The sequence below is a fragment of the Thamnophis elegans genome, chromosome 6 (genome assembly GCF_009769535.1).
Source record: "Thamnophis elegans isolate rThaEle1 chromosome 6, rThaEle1.pri, whole genome shotgun sequence".
In the NCBI taxonomy this organism is placed as follows: Eukaryota; Metazoa; Chordata; class Lepidosauria; order Squamata; family Colubridae; genus Thamnophis; species Thamnophis elegans.
Genome location: NC_045546.1, coordinates 56,211,156 through 56,231,225, shown reverse-complemented (window position 1 = coordinate 56,231,225; position 20,070 = coordinate 56,211,156). Strand labels below are relative to the sequence as shown.

At 39.8% G+C, this 20,070-nt stretch overlaps 1 long non-coding RNA gene across 1 annotated transcript; it reads right to left on the bottom strand.

Moving 5' to 3' along the window:
• Positions 1-9,029: 9,029 nt before the first annotated feature.
• Positions 9,030-9,747, bottom strand: LOC116510001. The gene is made up of 3 exons (XR_004255591.1): positions 9,459-9,747; positions 9,271-9,310; positions 9,030-9,180 (listed from the first exon to the last, which is right to left on the bottom strand). It is a non-coding gene; the product is annotated as an uncharacterized LOC116510001 (long non-coding RNA).
• Positions 9,748-20,070: the final 10,323 nt, after the last annotated feature.

Here is a 20,070-nt window from a genome sequence, read left to right as displayed (position 1 = left end):
ATATTCATTGTCAAAGAACTGGGGACAAGCGGGGAAAGAGTGGTGTATAGATTAAATGATTACGCGGGGGACCCGGTAGAGGGGGCTTTTTACTTTGAGGAGCTCCAAAAAGTTCCAGCTGACCAACAGCGTATATACAGAATAGAGAAAATTATCCAAAAAAGAGGGCGGGGGAGACACAGAGAGTTTCTAGTCAAATGGAATGGATGGCCAGAGAAGTTCAACAGTTGGGTTAAGGCTACTGAAGTACAACATCTTTGAAATGTCAGATTTTTACATCACCCTCCCCAGCAATGCATCAGCAGCAATTTTTCCCCAAAACAAAAATTCTAATTTTACTATTCAATTAGCGAGATCTTTGGATCTTTCAGGGCCATGGGAAGTAGGTCTAGCAGAGATACAATATCCACATAGCTGGCATACATTAACATCTCCTGGATATTTTGAAATTACTAATGAGAGAAAGAAATAGCATTTTTCTTTGAGAAGCGGGTACTATAATAGCATCCGACATCTGTTAGAAAATATGAATAAACTTATATCAAATGCCAAGGATGGACCTAAGACAACCCTACATTATGATTCAGTGGGTCGGAAAATTAATCTTAAAGGAGATGAACCTCATACCATTCTAGTTAGCGGTGAACTTGGACATCTGTTAGGTATGTTCCCTGGATTCAATACCTTATATGTTTACACAGACATTGTAGAGCTCCAGATAGTAGGTGACTTCTATGTGCCGTTACTACGCTGTGTACCTGTGCAGGGGCAAGACAATGATTTCATAACTGTGACCTATGACCGTCCACATTATGTGCCGGTCAGCAAACATCACATCGATACCGTTACTATAGAAATCAAAACCGACCAGGACAAAAACGTGCCTTTTTATCACGGGAAGGTGATTGTCAAGCTTCATTTTAGGCCTCGGAAAAGTGAAGGATGGTTGTAAACAAGGAGCACGGGAGACCTCAAGACTATGTGGCTTACTACAGGGCACAAGCTGGGGGCGGCCTTCCGGGCTTCCGAGGAGCCCCCATTATGTACGGGACCGGTTTAGGAGGGTTGTTCCGTGGACTTTTTCGAAAAGCAATGCCTTTTTTGAGGCGTGGATTAGAAATCATAAAACCGCATGTGAAATCTGCTGCCAAAAACATCGCCAGAGATGTTGCGGGACATCTTGTATCGCGTGTTGTTGAGAACGGGCAGGATGGATCAGGTCTGGCCATAGCCAGGAAGAATTACGCGTTGGGCCCACCTATTCCGTTTAAAAAGAGAAGGCTTGTGAAAAAGCCCCGTCATACCAAGAGGAGACGTGTGCAGAAGAGGAAACCCTGTGACAAGGAAGACATATTCTAATACATTATGTCATTTATTCATTCTGCTTCAGAGGAATGTGTCAAATCCGAACTGGATCTTTTTCAACTGGCGCCTACACAGACCAGTATTGAAAACAGTACCTATATCGAGATCCCCCCTTTATCAGCGCTAACGCCCAACGGACCCCTGGAATTTTTCATCACGGGGCATGGTGAGCATTACACAGATTTAAACAATACCCTCCTGTATGTGAGTTGCAAGATTGTAAAAGCGGACGGGTCGGATATTGATGACGGGGCAAGGGTGGCCCTGGTCAACTACCCCATAGCATCTCTGTTTAACCAGCTGGATGTTACCTTGGGAGATCGACTCATTACCCAGAGCCATCATTGCTATTCGTATAGGGCCATAACTGAACTGATTCTCAACTTTGGTGGTGATGCATTGGGCACCCAATTTACTTCTGGTGGATTTTACAAAGATGACTCAGATCTCATGGAGAGTACTCTACTGACAGCGGCTGGGAACTCCGGTTTCAAAGCGAGAGCGAGACACACGAGCGGTAGTCGAAAATGGGACCTGCTTGGGCCTCTGCATAGCGATCTGTTTTTTCAAGACAGACTGCTAATTAATGGCATAGATGTGAAAGTCAAACTCACAAGAAGCAGAAATGAATTTTGTGTGATGAAGGATGGCAATGAGAATTACAAAGTGCAACTCCTGGCAGCTTCTCTCTTTGTAAAACGTGTGAAAATATCCCCGGGAGTGCGCCTTGGCCATGCAGAAGCTTTGCTAACCGCCAATGCCAAATACCCCATTGATCGAGTGGGGATGAAGGTTTACAGCATTCCCGCAGGTAGTCTTGTGTGTAATCAGGAAAATCTATTTCTGGGTCAACTGCCTAAACAATTAGTGATTGGGTTTGTGGACAATGCCGCTTTTAGTGGGGATTATGAAAGAAATCCATTCAATTTTCAACACTGCAATGTCAATTTCTGCGCCCTGCATTGTGATGGTGAACAGATCCCCGCAAAGCCTCTTCAGCCCGATTATGAGCATGGTCTTTTTGTGAGAGAGTACATGCAGATGGTGCAAGCAACAGGCAAAGGCATGAAAGACAGACCGTTGTTAATCAGCCGGGAAGAGTTTAACCGAGGGTATACTTTGTATTGTTTTGACTTGAGTCCTGATCAGGGCTGCTCTGAGCACTATTCATTGATCAGGAATGGCAACCTCAGAGCCGAAATTAGATTTGCACAGCCCCTCCCCAACACCGTTAATATGATACTCTATGCAATCTTTGAAAACCTTATTGAAATAAGTCACACACGGAATGTACTTTTTGATTATATGTGAGTATGGACACACAGCAGCTCCTCCACTTGCTCTCCGGAAATAAGGCCTTTCTAGGGGTCTACCCTTGTGACCTGTTACCACAGAGACAGATCACCAAAAGACCTTTTGGATTAATCATAAATACCCATCCTCACACTCTTCCTGGGGAGCACTGGCTGGCCCTCTACTTTCCATCTCCAGGATATGGTGAATTTTTTGATTCTTATGGAAGACCTCCGGATAGCCATGACTTTCCTGATACCATAGTGATGTTTTTGGAGCAGCAAGCTGAGAAGTACACATTTCACCAACGCCAATTGCAACACCCCAGTGCTGTGACCTGCGGACAACACTGTGCATTTTTTCTGCTGAACCGTACTAAAGGAGTAACCTATGAAAAGATTTTAAAGATGTACTCCAATGTAGATACTAAAAATGATTAAATGGTAAAGCTGTTTGTAAAAACTATAAAGGTGGGGAGGGGGCTTGGACCCTGTAACCGTCACCAGTGCATACAGGCATGCATGCCTTACTGTAAAATAAAGAAAAAGACTTAAATGTTTAATGATCACTGTGTTTTTATTCATTTTAAAAATTGAGCCAGTCACCAAACCTGAGCTGGCTTCTAGGTTTTATTGTCCAAGGGCTAGAGGGTGTTCCTGTAAACATAGTCTTCTGAGCCCCAAAAGGGGCTGTCATAACAGAGTCGGGACTAGCAGCAGTTTCATCCTTAACAGCCAGAGTATCTTTCAACTTTTCTATTTGCTCTTTAACGGCAGTAGAACCCAACACAGAAGTTGGAACATTCACTTCGGCCATAGCATTCATAAAATCATCCCATCCTTTAGGTTTCCGCTTCTCCGTAGGGGCTCGGTGTTGCGAGGCGCCTTTCACCAAGTCTAAAATATTAGTACCGGGAATAGGTACACCTTTGTATAAAAAGGTACCCCGTTCATCCCAGGTTGAGATGTCCTGGTGCTGTTTCATTTTGTTCAGCAAAAGTTCTGCATTTTTCCTATAACGAGTGCTCACACCGCTTAGGATATCATCCATACCGGTGGTCTGTGGAGTTGTTTGTGGTGGCTGCTCTGGTAATGTTGGAGGTGGTTGAGGCTCCCCCGGTGGATAAATGAGATTCAGTTTGTCCTTTTCAGACTCATTTTGCCTGGTCAGTCTTAGATACCTCTGCAGTACAGAATTGTAGAGCTTAATCTTGTCATCCTCACTCAAATCATGCCTCTGAAGTATGTTGCGCATCTCATCATCCAAACAGTTAGTGGCTGTAGTACCCATAGTAGGCATCCTGCCCTGTAGCTGCTCCATCTGATGACGCGACACCAGATACATTTTCTCTGCATGGTCCATGGTTTACCCTGCTAACAGGCTAGTCAACAGAGGAATAGCAGCCCCTAGCAAGGGACCTATAAAGCCGCCCGACTGAAGTATGATCTGTTTCTTCTTTTTGAGTGAAACCTTTCTATCGCTCAGCTTTTTAATGATACCCTTCTTACTCTTTAGAGACCGGAATTGTGAAGGTTTCAGAGGAAGATTTCCTTTTAGGGTGTTCAGTGCTATTTCTGCTATTGACCCCACCAGGTCATTATTAGCATTGCATAAAATGGCTTTTCTCTGTCTTGGTCCGGACTTTACTAAGATTTTTAAAAGCCCCCAATTTCTACGTAACCTCTCTGACATCTTAAATGAACTAGTGCTAAGATAACTGGGTTACAACTTTTTACTCTTCTTTTTCATCGTGTAAACAGTAGGCCAATCAGGGGGGAAGAGCCCCGTTCTTAGCCTATAGGATTCTGGAGTGCTGGCTGACAAATCTACTAACAGGTACCCGTATGGTTTGTGAGTGGCATCTTGGAATACTTCTAAAAAATACTTTGTGTTAGTGGGATACATCTGCCTGGCCAGTGTGACAATTTGCATTTGATCACGGGGGCTTCTGAATAAAACCAAATATTTGGAATTCAGAGCTATTGTCCTCATTTTCTTACCTTGAAAAAACAGGTTTTGTAGTATGAGAATAATGCTCAGGTTTCTGTGATGAACGTACTGTGTAAAAGCCTTCTCTATTTGGTCGCTGTCACCGACAGATGCCATGAGATCATCTATCACAGCTAGAGTTACTTGATTTGGCGGAAACAAAACATCATCTTCAAAAGAAGACGGAAGACCTTCCACAAACTTAATATAAGGGAATTTATTAAGCAGTTCTTTGTACAGAGGTTGCCAACAGCTATAAAACCATACAATATTTTGAGGAGTTTGAGACAATACCCCATCACCATGTTCTAACATTTGTTTGATAAAAAAAGATTTACCAGAATTGGACGGACCACTTATAATACAGGAAAAAGGGTGTACAAATTGTGCAATGTTTTCCATTCCCCTTAATAACCGTAAGGCAGTGTACAGTAATCCTCACTATTTAATAACCTTTTATTATACACAACTTTTAAAGTTTTTCAGAGGACCCTCGTTTCTAAGGTCCACTGTTTCTTAACCCTGACAATTCCCAACTGTTCTACACTGATCTCCTTTTTTCTCTTTGCATCAGGCAGACAATAATCATCTACCAAATCTTTCAAACTGTCAAAGTTAACTTTACTGCTATTACCACAATTTAGCGTGATACCCTTCACTTTTACCACTGCTTCACCGTTGGATAAAGCATAAGCATACGTTTTGGGGCCGGCCGCAACAAACTCTGTTATCGTAGTGTTTGGTGGAATTTCGCTTGTCAGTTGTCCTAAATAATCACCCAAAGGGGGTGTCCACGCCCCCTCTCTACTTACAAAGATGACTGAATCGGTGTCATGGTACAGACACCTATCGCCCAGCCCCTCCAGTAGTCTGTATAATTCTAGCCGTGCATAAGCGGTCGTAAAGCTGGCAATGAATACATTAGTGCATGAGGACTTGGTGGGTTGGTTCTTGGCAGTTTTCCACGTCACGACAGCTGTCTCTGTATCCACAAACTCACATGAAGAAACATCATAATAGGGTACAAAAAGATATTTGAATAATTCCTCAGGGTTTGTCACCACTGATGTGGTCAGGTGATTGGTGCTCTGCCCAAACTTGCCCCACAATGAATTTAAAAAGAGTTTGGCAATCTGTCTTTTGGCAGGATTTACTTCAATGAGGTCACGTCGTAAATGGACCCCTTCCATCTTTTCGTAATCCTGAATATATTGCTCTTTATCCTGATCTGTTTTGCACCATTCAGGGTAACCACTGGCCTCCTGTTTCTGTCTGAGATGCAGGTTCATATATCCTGAAAATAGCTCATTTGAAGTTTTTTCAAAATGCCAGATCTCATAGATTTCAACAATTCTGTAACCTTTTTCTAAGGCTACATTCAATTCAACAGTACACCATGTACCGGTCAGAGCTCTTTCCTCATCACTGTGTTTACAGGGGGAGGTTTGCAGTTTTTCTGTGCAGGGTGCGCACAAACTAAACATTAATTTGCCCCCTGATTTGTGAGGTAGGACTGGGAAATAGAGATTCCTTGGCGGGTACACTTTGACTTTGACTAGCCCAAAATATTGCTTTATGTCCCCAAAGTTTTGATAGATGATTTGAGGGTGCCCAATTGGATACTCCTTGGTCTTATTCACAAAAGGGTACAAACTGGTGAAATCGTAGTATAAGATTTGTTCACCAGGTTTTGGTTTGTAGTACAGGCATGTAGCATTTGTTCTACCACCAAAAAAAGCATCTCGAGGATTCAAAGGAGCTGGGAGCTTATTCTCAACTAGAAACTGCTTCAAAGAGGTATCCTCCTCCACCATGGCTCGCCACTCATGTTCCCAGATGCAGCGCACAGCATAACCCTGTGACCTGAGGTATTCTTCTTTAATCCTAGTACGGCTGTGCAGGCTACCATATGTTGAATCAAGTAATTTGTTGAAGTCTTTTTCAGAGTAGCAGACAGGGCACCCATGAAAAAAACACCCGTGAAATTCAAAAGCTGTGGGGGTACTATTTATGACCGCGAAACCATCCAAAAAATATTTGCCCACTTTCTTTTCACCACCCTTCAGAGCATGTTGAATATTGAGCTTCTCAGTGTGCTCTATATACAACAACCATTGAATCGCTGGAGCCGAATACCTTTTCTGTGTATTGTGATAATTGTCCAAAGGATCTAAAGCAATGGTATTGCTTTTCAAATACATGAACAGGTACTGTGCCATGCAGACAGATGCCAATGTGATATATTGGAAGGGGTCAATGCATTGAATCTCCTCAACAGTATCCAACCCGACCCCACTGCTGTACTCACGCTCAGTCATTTTCATCACCTGATCCCTAAATCGAATACATGCCTCTCTTAATATATCTACATCCTGTCTGCAATAGTAAGCCAGAGCCTTCTTTAGTTTAAACACCGTACCTCTATTAGCAGTGTGCCATTTCAGGAATTCTTCTCTCTCCCCGGGCATCATAGTTTCTGGGCTGTAATACTTGGTTTCAGGGAGTGGCCCCACGTAGTCTTGATTGGCCATTGTATTGAATAAGTGAGGGAAATATCCTTTGCAGCCTTGAAACCCCATAACTTTGGGTAATTTGGATAATTTAAGTGGTAAAAATGAGAGGCTATCAATAAACCGAATCTTATAGTCTGGAAGGGTAATACACAGTAGTTTCCCACCCTGACTTATAAGTTGAACCCTAACCTTTTCTCGGATCAGCTGCCTCAGTACAAGGTATCCATCATAACCTTTGGAGTTGTGTGCAATAAAAGTACAACCTTTAAACTTATGATTTATAAATTTCTTTATAAACTGTTCCAAGCATCTAACACCATAACAATCCCACCTCACAACATCTTTATCGTCCTCATCTTTCAGCATATCCCTGGCACATGTATAATTAGGTATGTGGGTACCTGTTTCTTGGCAGCATTCAAAATCATAAATAATATATCTTTCGCCAATTCGTGGTCGGTCCAACGATTTTAGAAAGCATAAATGACCTTCCAAGCTTTCTACCTTCTCAGAGCACTGCCCACATTTGACTTCCTTGCACTTTTTGTGGGGGGTAAAGACATAAAGACCACACGTTTCACAATATTGTTTAGTCTTACACTCAACTTTTCCCTCCTTAGCGAATTGTGCATGTCTTTCAGCACATTCCTTAGACCGACAAGGTGCTTTGCACCTACAGCACAGCCCCTTCTCCACCTCAACCTGCTGACACTCTTGCTTTAGGCACGCTCTGCAAATATATTGGCACCCGTGACTAAATTTGTGGTGATAAGCCGTGTGGCAGAATTTACAAAAATAGCGTTCGCCCAGAAAGCCCTTGATATTTTTAACACCATAGTAATGCCTGTCGTGCAATAATATAAATACTATTTTTTCTTGCTGCGGGTGACCTGTAACAAAAAAACGCCACCCGTCCTGCATGTAAAACAAGATCTTTATAGTGACCTGTAAATGTTTTTCAAAGATGTGTACCTGAGAAAAGTCAATCCTGTTTCCTGTGGATATACCCAGTTTGCTGTGAAGTTCCCTGGCCTTGGTAATAATTTCTTGCTTACTACCATCAGAACCAATCAGACAGAGCAAACAGCTGGCAAAACAAAGAAATTCGCCTTCCACATTGAAATCTACTAGATGCTGTCTTTTTTTCTCCAGTACTTTGGTAAGCAGCAAAGTATTTAACTTCCTAAGCCCCCCTCCCTCCTTGTTCTTCACGATGGTAACCACTAATTGCAAATCACCCCCCCACAATATCTCAGCCTTACTTTGTAGCAGATTTTCAACACTGGTGAGAAAATCATCAGCGTTTAAATCATTCATACACCTCCTATGAGAAAAGACGGGATGGTTTAACCCCTCTGCATCCAACCGTAGTTGAACAAAATCATTTGGGCCGATGTTCATGGCTACGTTATTCAAAAGAATCTGTATCACATTATGTATGGCCTCTATAGCAACTACAAAAGATCGGATTTGATCAAGATTAATAAATCTATATCTCTGATAATATTCCACAGCTCTAAAATTCCGGATAGGATTTTCCCACGCCTGCACCATATCCAGATAAACATTGTTCACATTTTGAGAGTTTACAGAGCTAGGAGCTTGTAGCTGGGACATAGTATGGTGTGTATCCTCTTCTGGTTGAGAGACAGTCATAGTATCACAACTAACACTGTCTGCTAGGGATTCAGGAAGCCCGGCGCCATCCATTTTTTCTTTTTTGCAGGACGGTTCTGATTAAACAAACAAGCAAAGAAACAACAACAACAACAAAAAAAAAGTTATCACCAACATTCCAAATAAACACACACACACACACACACACACACACGCATACACACATTTAGTTTCTAAAAAATAATACTAATAGAGTTATAGTTGGATAAAATGTGAGATATTATACCTCCTAGCGGACTTTGTGCTGTGCGGCTTGTGGAAGGCTGAGGGGTCATGTTATGCTGGGACCCCTGGGATTCTGCAGGAATAGTGAGATCCGCGAATGCTTGATCGTCCACCCATTCTGGAGGAAAAGAAAAAAAAACCCAATAGTCAGAATTGTTGCAGAATGTTTATAAGAATCTAAATATATGAAAGTATGAAAGATAAATACCTTCATATGCCCTCAAACATTCTGAGTCTGTCAATTCATTCTAATGAAAAAAACCAAACAAACAGTCAAACATACAAGCAAGAAAGCAAGAATGCTATAAACACTTTTTTTTTTACACCTAACAAGGGGTCAGTGCACCAAAATAAATAAATAAATAAATAAATAAAATTAGCCATAAATCTACTTACAATTGTAATACCCATCAAACATTCTGAATCTGTCAATTCATTCTAGTGAAAGAAAAAATACAATCAAACAAATAAGCAACCACTCTATAAAAACCATTTTATATCTAAGTGCTTCAAAATTAGGCTTAAAATTACTTACAATAGTAGATTCCATTCTGAACAGGGGTCTTCTTAGCAGTTCAAATTGCTCCAGAGGTATGGTTATGCCAGAAACCAGTAAACATGACTAGACCTGTATGGTCTCCTGCTTTTATACACCTTAGTGACGTCACAAATTAATCACATCAGAAAAGGGGAGTTCTTCACACCTTATGCAAAAACTGCCCGCCCTGCCTAGCCGAAAGAAGCATTTGAATAGAAGCTAATGTAGCAAATTAATCGCATCAGAGTTGATGAGTTCTTTATACCTTTTGCATACAGTGACCAGACCCACCCATCTTGCCTAGCCGAAAGATGCATTTGAATAGAAGCTAATGTAGCAAATTAATCGCATCAGAGTTGATGAGTTCTTTATACCTTTTGCACACAGTGACCAGACCCACCCATCTTGCCTAGCTGGAAGATGCATTTGAATAGCAGCTAATGTAGTAATATCACATGAGCTTTAATTAAACTGTATCTCTGTGTTTAACATCTGACAAGTTTAAACAGAAGGGTCAGCAAAAGAAAAATATATAATACACCTTTCATGTGTTTTGTAAATCACATTTTATTATAAATTTCATAGCTTTAACAGTTTATTGTAATTAATTTCTGTTACATTCTGGCATATGATCCTCTTCAGAGCCAATGGTAATTCAGCTTCAGTCTTTGACATTAATGACAGCGGTTCATGGCTATTCTTTATACACTGTATGAATGTCTTGAGATCGTCAAATGTATCCCGGGTGAAATATAATTTATCCATTTTGTCAGTAATACTGATGATGACCCAGAGAACATGTGGCATAGAAAGCCGGATACATAAGCTGTTAATAAGTTCTGTTTCATTGTTTCCATCCACATTATCTTCTGATTTTAAACATCCCATTAAACAATGATGTATTATTTTAATAACACACGCTTTCAGAACTTGCGGCATGCTGACATTTTGAGGCTCCACCGCTTCTAAAACAGGTAATAAGGTAGAATTAGATTGGGGGTGGGGGGGTGTTTCAACTAATCAAAATACTGTTTTCTTAATTTTTATATCAACTCACCATTTGATATTTTGCAGAATCTACAATAACAAAATTTTATATTCTCTTCAATGAAGACAGGTCTTTTTCTTATTCTACGCCCATGCTTGGGAGGTTTGGGGATCAAATTTATATCAAACAAATCCCCTTCTGAAGTTGCCATATAGGGTTTGTTGCATTCTGGCATATGATCCTCTTCAGAGCATTCGATGCTGACTTTTGCTGTTGTTTTAAAAACATCTTTGGAATCAGAGGTTGCCATCTTCAAGAGACTGCTGAAATTAAGGCAAACTAACCAGCTCTTCTAATGACAAGTGCGCCACGCGCATGCGCGGAATAACAGGGGAGGGGTGGGGTGGGGCAGGTAAGACGTGTCTGGGCCTGCCCCACACATGTCTCTTACGCATGCCTGGAATCACAGAGGAGTGGGGTGGGTGGGCGAGTAAGGCCTGTCAGGGCTTATCCCTGGCATGAATGAACAGGCTTATCCACTGCATGCAACCTGGCGGGGTTGCCTATTGTGAACATTTTAATTCCTGTTAATATTCCTTGTCTTTTCCTGTTGGCGGGCTTCAACCTACCTAGAAGTAAATACCTTTTAGAGAAAAAATGGTTAAATGCAGACCCATGTCCCAACAAAAATTAAAACCAACATTGCCTAGAAATAAATTCTTTCTAGGATAAAAAGTGGGCTTAAATGCAGCCCATACCTTTTAGAGAAAATGGTTAAATGCAGACCCCCATGTCTCAACAAAAATTAAAACCAACATTGCTTAGAAATAAATTCCTTCTAGGGAAAAAAGTGGGTTTAAATGCAGCCCTTAGGAGATTGATTACAAATAAAAAACATTTTTTTTATTTCACAACCCCACTCCCCCCACCCTTGAATGTCCATAGAATTAATCTAGGGTTAAACTAATCATGTACACAGAGTCTTGGCATCTTTCTTGATGGGATAAGTTTCAACCCTATCTGATGGGGTTAGGCCATTACACATATCCAGCTAGGGCGGCTTAGGCCTTTACAAATATTCAGCTAGGGCTGCTTAGGCTTTTACAAATATTCAGCTAGGGTTATGATCTTATGAAATCTTGCACCACGTGGGTCAATTATGCACACCCCAGCCGGGGAGGAGGGGTATCCACGTCACATCCGGAGGGTGGGGGCTGTGCACGTCACTTCCGCTTAGGGGGCATGATCTGGTGACGTAATCAGCACGTGGGTTTGTTTACTTTGATGACGTCACTGATCAAAAGTACTGATAATTTTCATTAAAAAAAGGTATGAACTATATCTACTGTTGTATAATGAGAGCTGAGGATTACTAACAAGGAATTTTAGAAGTATTTCATTAAAATATTTACAGGATTATTTGAAATCTGCAAATGCTTGTTAAAATTGGATAGATAGCGTCATAAGGATAGATTCTCTGATTCTCAATGAATCAATTGATTTCTACATAGACAGAGGTCTATCTGTTCAGTATTTAAACCAATTGACATTCATTTGGGTTCTATCTTGAAAGAGTCATCTCCTGGGATTGGTCCAAACAGGCTGATGTTTCCATGCAGTCAAAATGCTTTTAGATGCATCTAGTGATCCATGAACTTTAGGAAGTGCCACCTAATGCTTTGAAGGAGGTCCTTTGCTAATGTTACATATCTCAAAATTAGCATGACATGAATAGACCCTTGCTTCTGGATCTGCTGCACTACCATCAAGTTGGGGATACTGAAAGGGAAGCTAGCTTTTACCTTACAGATAGCTGTCAGGTGTGGTTTATGCTTAGGAGCTTCATATAACCAGCTCCCCAATAACACAGCCATTCTGATCATGTGAAGTCCTCATGTAGTGGACCTCACTTCAGAAATTCAGAGTTCAACCAAGGGGACTAGGACAAATCCAGCTATGTTATGCAATTCCATTCCATGGAACATCTTCCCACATATAACTAATGAAGGAAGCTAGTAACACTCAGGATTTTAAACTAAACTAATAGAGGAATGAATGGCAAGCAGAGGAACAGAGCAATGAATGGCAAGACACATATTAGCATTTATTTTGGCATATATATAGATAGATAGATAGATAGATAGATAGATAGATAGATAGATAGATAGAGACAGAGACAGACAGACAGACACACACACACACACACACACACACACACATATATATGTCTCTAGTTGTTCGGGTTTTCTCCCGCGTAGAATTGGAGATGTCTTGGCGACGTTTCGACGAAGTCACATTCGTCATCTTCAGGCTGCTGCTGACTACTTCAGGTTTACCAAACCTGAAGATGACGAATGTGACTTCGTCGAAACGTCGCCAAGACATCTCCAATTCTACGCGGGAGAAAACCCGAACAACTAGAGACCTACATACTAACACCCGCGAAAACCTCAGAAAACATATATATATATATATATATATATATATATATATATATATATATATATATATATATATATATATATATATATATATATATATATATATATTTGTTATATTTATGCTGATAAATAAATAAAGGGAGACTAGTATAGATCTATTTCAAGCTATTTAGCTCTCATCAGCTAGCCATACCCAAGTTTTTGGGAATCGAACCTGTGCTCTATTGCCTCCCAGCTAAATAGCTTGAAATAGATCTATACTAGTCTCCCTTTATTTATTTATCAGCATAAATATAACAAATGTAACAAAAAAGGCAACAGTAAAAAATATTGGGTTTCTGTCTGGATGGTCTCTTGTGACGAGCCTAATGACAGAGAGTGGAAGTGTGACCTTCCTCCCATACTTGGGCATACCAGGGGTTGTGACTTTAAAAGTATATATATATAGATAGTCTGGGCATAGTGGGGTGGCAGGTGGGTGCTGCCGTTGGTCAGGACTCGGGGCTGCTGGACTGGGCGAGGCTGTTTGGGGGAGACGGCGCCGGGGCTATCGGCCTCATGGAAGTTGTTGAGCATCTTCTCGGAGGAGCTGCACTCGGGCTCCCCCAAGTCAGTGGCCCGGGAAAGAGAGACGTCCAGGATCTCGGAGGAGGAGAAGTCCTCGGTGTGCCACCTCATGGGGCACCCAGGGGCCACCCCAGACCTGCTGCACCTCAGGCTGACACTGCTGCCGCCGGCCCGTCGCAGCCACCTTGATGAGGCCATAGCTGGCTCGCTGTGAGGGGGGGTGGAGAGCGCATGCGGCCGGCTGGGCTGAAGAGACGCTCTGCCTTTGCCTCTTCTGGAGCTCCACTGGGCTGGCCGTGGGTAGGGCAGCTTAAGGGCGGGGGGAGGTGGCCGAGGGATGGTGCAGGTGGCACCCCACCGCAGACAGCAAAGGCCCGGTGGAAGAGGAGAGGAGAGAGGGGAGGGGGAGGCCAAAGGGCTTCGGCTCCCCTTGGCGGAAATGGCCAAAGTTTGTCAGAGGAGGGGCAGAAAGGGGAAAGGGTGTGGCCGCAGCCCAGCCACACATATAAAGGGACTATCGGAACTAAGTTGGAGAGAGGTTGAACTGTTCCGAATATACTATACTCACTAAAGAACGCTATGGTAAATGACACAGCTCAATTCCAACGCAATGTCACATGAAATAATTAAATCAAAATGAAAATAAAGTGGCGATGCTCATTCTTAGATTCTACTTTTCCAGCTGGTAGAAATTCCATTTCAAATACAGGATTATCATGGTGACCTACAACTACAAAATAGTAGCTGCCTGACATAATGAAAATATGGCCTCTGTGGCTGTTCATCTGCCGGGTTTTAAAGAGGGTGGAAAAGGCAATGAATGGCACTTTTTGCATTTTGCACTTAAAATAAAAAGGGAGATACTTGTATTTCCATAGTGGGCAATCCTTGAACTGAAACCACATCTGCTCATGAAGTAGCATTCCCCTTTTATATTTCCTGTCCATGATGCATCTTGGAAACATACAAAACATGTATAAAAGAAGCCCAGGTGTTAATATCAGTACCCTGATTGTCACTCTAGGCTTCCAAACAGATTAGAAAGAGGGAGAGATCATGTTTCCATCTTGCTGCTACAGATGTTGTGTTCCCTGAAGTGACATACTACAAGCAAGCTGCCAATTTAAGGGAGATAATCAATAGCTATGCAATCTTCCCTTCTTTGGGAAATTTGTGAGCATTTTACATGCTTGAAGAGCCAGGAAACTCTTGATGAGTCAAAAACAAACTTGCACATAGCATTTTAGCTCAATAACACCTGCCCATAAAAACTACCCTTATTTTGTACTCTTTTATCAGGATCCTGGCTTGTGAGGATCACTCTAAGAGGTGGAGCTGAGAATAAAAGATGCATAGGAGCAACAATTAAAAAAACAGTCAAAATTATATTTAGGAAAAACTATTTACTTAATGATTTCACAATGTTCACAAACATTGTCTTAATCAGAGTCAGAATAGAGATGGAAGGGACCTCTTGCTCAAGCAAGAGACCTTATACAATTTGAGTCTAGTCTCTTCTTAAAAACTTCCAGTAATTAAGCACCCACAACTTCTGAAAGCAAGCTGTTCAACTGATTAATTGTTCTCACTGTTAAAGTCCTTTAAATATACTTACTTTTAAGTAAGTTACCTTTAAATATACTCACTGTTAAATCTGTTATATATACTTGCAAAAATGCATAAAATTAATTTCTGCCATATTAAAAGGATTGGAGTAATTAATCTGATACACCTAGAAATAAAACACAAATAGCTTTAAAATATAGGGGGCTTATTCCCAAATGATGTTATTAAGCTACTAGTTATATCTCAATGGTGATGCAACAGAAGTTTAGCAAATATATATATATATAAATCTTGAAACTATTACAGCAAATAGCATCTTCATTTATTAGATTCATCTCCTTCAGTCAGTAAATCTCTAACATCTTCTACAAAAGGTACAGCAACTAATGGAAGTCATTTTCACAATTGCAGGCAGAGCCAATGTGGTGTCTTGCAACAGAGCTGGGCAAACCAGGGTTCAAATCTATTAAGTAATTACACTTACTAGGTGCTTTTCCTCAACACTTTGAGATGTATCATAGCTTTTTGACTATTAATCATGAAAACCTGTAATTTAACCTCTCACATGCTGTTTTATATCAATATTATCTTTTTACACAATGACAATGTACACTCTTCAGAACTGTTTGGTTGTGATGCGCACATAAAAAACACACGAAAAATGGAACTGTTGTTGAAGCACAGTAGCAGTATAGTAGTATACCCCAGTTGCAGTATATCAATTGCAACTGGAATATTTCTGGGATCTAAAAGTAGAGGCTCTGCTACTTAGAATGCAGCTTGAATATACCAAGTACTGTTCCTGACATATATGAAAGGGATAGCCTTACAAGAGAGTCACATTACATTAAAAAGAAATGGCCACTATGATAGAATTTTGTTCCAGGATTAAAAAAATGTGGTACATGATGAACCACTTGATCTGACCAAAGATACTTTTGCCTCCGTTTCACATAAAACTCTGACTGATAAAATGTGAAAGTGAGGTAAATGTTTTTATTATTTAGAATCATAGAGTCATTGGAATGGAAGGGACCTTGGAGGTCTTCTAGTAGTCCAAACTCCTGCTCAAGGCAGGAGATTCTCTACCATCCCTGTATAGAATTGAATAATAGTTTTTTAAAAAAAATATTCTCTATTGGTTGTGCCCTACTTCAAGTACTGTGTTTAGGATTCAGTTTTAAAAGAATTCAGAGACACTGAAAAAGGCTTAGAGAATGGCAATGAGGAAGATCAAAGAAATACACATTTAAGGTGAGACTGAAAGAACGGATGTTGTATCTTATTAAAGGAAGAACAAGGAGAAAGCATAATGTTATTCTTCAAATATATGAAAGGTTATCCCATAAATATCTGTTCTTTGTCACTCAGAGCACAAAAAACTAAATAAAGGGTTTAAGTTACTGGAAGGCAATTTTCAAGTGAACATTAGAGACAATTTCTTAACAATGGGAATAGATTGATAATAGAACCAGTGTGGGAATGGGCTCGTTCCTTTTGCCATATATGTTCAAGTGAAAGTTGGACAATTAACCAGCAGGGAAGCTGGTTAAATTTGGATTTCTGCTCTGAGTAGTTTTCATGTCTATCAAATACTTAGCAAGCAAACCAAGGCTGATTATTAATCATTATGTCAAATAGAACATTCCATGTAATGTTTATGATAGCAAGAGTATATTTTCATTTTATTTCTTTATTACAGATACTTCTACTCTGTCCAGCTCAAGCTGAGTCATGGCAGAAATAGTCATGTAAACTCATTTTCATTTCTAGAAAATTGTGGTTTATTATGTTTATATGCTATAGGTAAAGGAGGTAAACTCATACCCCTAAGAAGTTTTGCAATTTTCATCTACCCCAAAAATATCATTAGACTTAAATTTCCATGGAAGTTGGAGCTGAATAACAGACAGATCAGACTAAAATAATTTTTCATTTTGCGATGTTCTAATTCTGATTTGGATTCAATATGGGTATCAAATTTATTGTCTAACTTTACTTAACCTTTGAAAAATTTTAAAATTTTAAAATCAGAATTAATCCATGCTAAAGGCAAAAAGCTATCATGGAAGGAGGAGCATTAAATTTATATAATAAATATTTCTTATTTGATACCAAACAAGATACTCAAATTTTATAGCTATTTCAGATTGTTTATTCAAAGCATAGAAGGAGCCTGGAAATTTCTTTTTGGAACCAGAAGAGATTAATGTTCATCTAATCCAAATATATCATGCAGGTTTCCTTCCTCTCCCTACATATTCTTCTCCCCTGGTGTCAGGCACAAAAGATGAGGTCCTCACATGAAGGTTGAAATAAACTGATAAATTAAAACTGAAATAAACATTGCTAAAGCCAGGAATCTTCTCCAGTAGCTGTGGACATCTGATTAGACTTAGATAAGGGTCAATTAAGTTCAACTCAAAGGGAATTGGACTTAGTTGCTTGTGGCTACACAATGACTCTATGCTGATTGTCCTTTTCTCTCCAGCCCCAGGTTCTGCCATTTCTTCTCCTACACCTGGGAAAGGGAGGATGGAAAAGGATTCTGCTTTTCTATTGTAATACAGATTGCTAGGCAGTAGACCCCATGTGTCTGGTGAACCATCAAAAATGTATCACAAGAGAAAAATGTGGTTGGCCAATATAGTTGATTCCATTCTCTTCTGTTAACATTTATATTTTCAACTTTCAGTTCTTTTGATGACTTAAAGTTTTCGAAACATTTTATTTTTTCTCCATGAAAGCTACATCAATGAGCAATCATTTAATTGGATTCACAGGTTCATGTTGAATTTATAATATTGATAGTCCTATTGATAGTCCTCAATTTATGATCACAACTAGGAGCAGAATATTCCCTTGTTAAGCAAGGTGGTGTTAAGTGTGTCACATTCAGTTTTACAACATTTTTTCCATGGTTGTTAATTGAATTTTGCCATGGTTGTCAAGTAGATCACTGCATTTATTAAGTGAATTGTGTATTTGAAAAGTGAATCCAGCTTCCCCTATTGACATTGCTTGTCAGAAACCAGCTTGAAAGGTCATGAATGACACAAACCTGGGCATTGCAACTGTTGTACATACATGCTGGTTGCCAAGCACTCAAATTTGGATTATATGACCATTGGGATGCTGCAACAGACGTCAGAACTGGTTTTACTTACTGTAACTTTTAAATTGTTGTTGTAAGTTGGAATGCTCACCAAACAAATGGTCATGAGAGCTCCCTTTACAATATTATGTAGGAACAATCCTCATATTTGTTTAGTAAATGATCAAAGTTTAAAATTTATGTTTTGAAGTAAAATCTTTTAATATGTATGAGATAATTGTAAAAAAAATATTTTAACTTATTAACAGATGACAGTTAACCTGCTCTCTCCACAGCATTTGAACGATGGAAATTAACATTGTACAAATCATGTCTTTATGAACAGAGCATTGCCCAATTCAATAAGATACTATCTCCTCAATTTCATTTCCTTGTTTTTTTTATCCAAGTCACAGTTGATACAGTTTCATTATCAACAAATGAAACAGATAAAAATCTGTCTAGCAAGTTTCTGTATTAAAATTTATAGTGCTTTTTCAGGCATACATCCTTCCCACATTTTTCAACAATAAAAATGTCCTTTAGCTAGTAATTGTTGAATACAAGTAGCAATCCAAATTAATAGGGGGTTGAGGAATGAGTTTAGATTGTGCTATGTAAAGAAATTCCAAATGGTCTAATTTCCATGGAGAAAGCATGGAATCAAGATTTGGTAACAAATCTCTCTATAAGTAGAAGACAATATACTGTATGCAGTTCAGGGTCGAATGTAGAATCCTTGGTGCACTCTGAGCTAGGTTGTTTGTATGCAGACAACCAAGCAGGAAAGAATACCCTAGTTAAGGAATTGCTAAGGAGACAAACACAGAGAAGCAACCAAGCAGAAAACAATCCCCTAATCAAGGAACTGCAAAAAAGAAGAGACACCCCAAAACTTTGGCAAGGCAAGCTAATCCATATAAATGCAAAGTAATCACTAGCACTAATAATGTTATCTATCTGGGTAATGAAACATCTGCAAGCAAGCAAGCTCAAAGAAGAGAGACCTTATCTCTCCCTCCTCCCTCTCTTAGTTTGGCTTAATAAAATTCTATCAGGAATATTATTGTTTCTACTTGGGGTATGGAGGTAAAAACCAGAGATGTTTTCTTAGGAAAATAAAAATGAGGTAGTAACATTCCCCTTGTAGAAAATAATATCATGTTGACAAAATTACTACAAACACAAGGAAATGATGCTTACATTGCATAATGTGCTAATTTTGCACTTCTGAGGATAGATATTGAAGTTTTTGGGATTGCTATATCATCTCTGAAAATTTTCAGACTTTTTTCAAAATAAGGCAAAGACAGCTTAATTCCAATTTTTAACATTAGAAATCTTTGCTTAAGGCAGAAATATTTTATAAATGTTCAGAATGCAAGTGGTAGGGCATCCAACAATGTAAATGACAGAAAGGACTTCCAATTTTAAGAAAGCATGGTGCAAAAGGTGTAGAGCAGGGCACATACATTGTTAATACCATGACTGTGAATATGGATTTTATAGTATATTTGAAATGTATTTAAGTATTTAACTAATGTAGGAAGTTAAAACCCATCCCTCTCCTAGAAAAATGAAATATCCTGGGAAATGTTGAAAAGGCAGAATATATTTCCCTGGATGTGAAAAAGAAAAAAACATGTTTTAAAGACAGAATAGTTCCCTGTAGCTTCCTGCCCCCACCCCCTTTGTCAATGGGCCATTAAGATGCCCAAGCCAGTTCCTTTACATAATAAAGAGTTCTCCCCTTCAGCTCCAGGGTGATGGGATTAAGGCATGATTAGCCTTTACCCACTCACCACATGGTATCT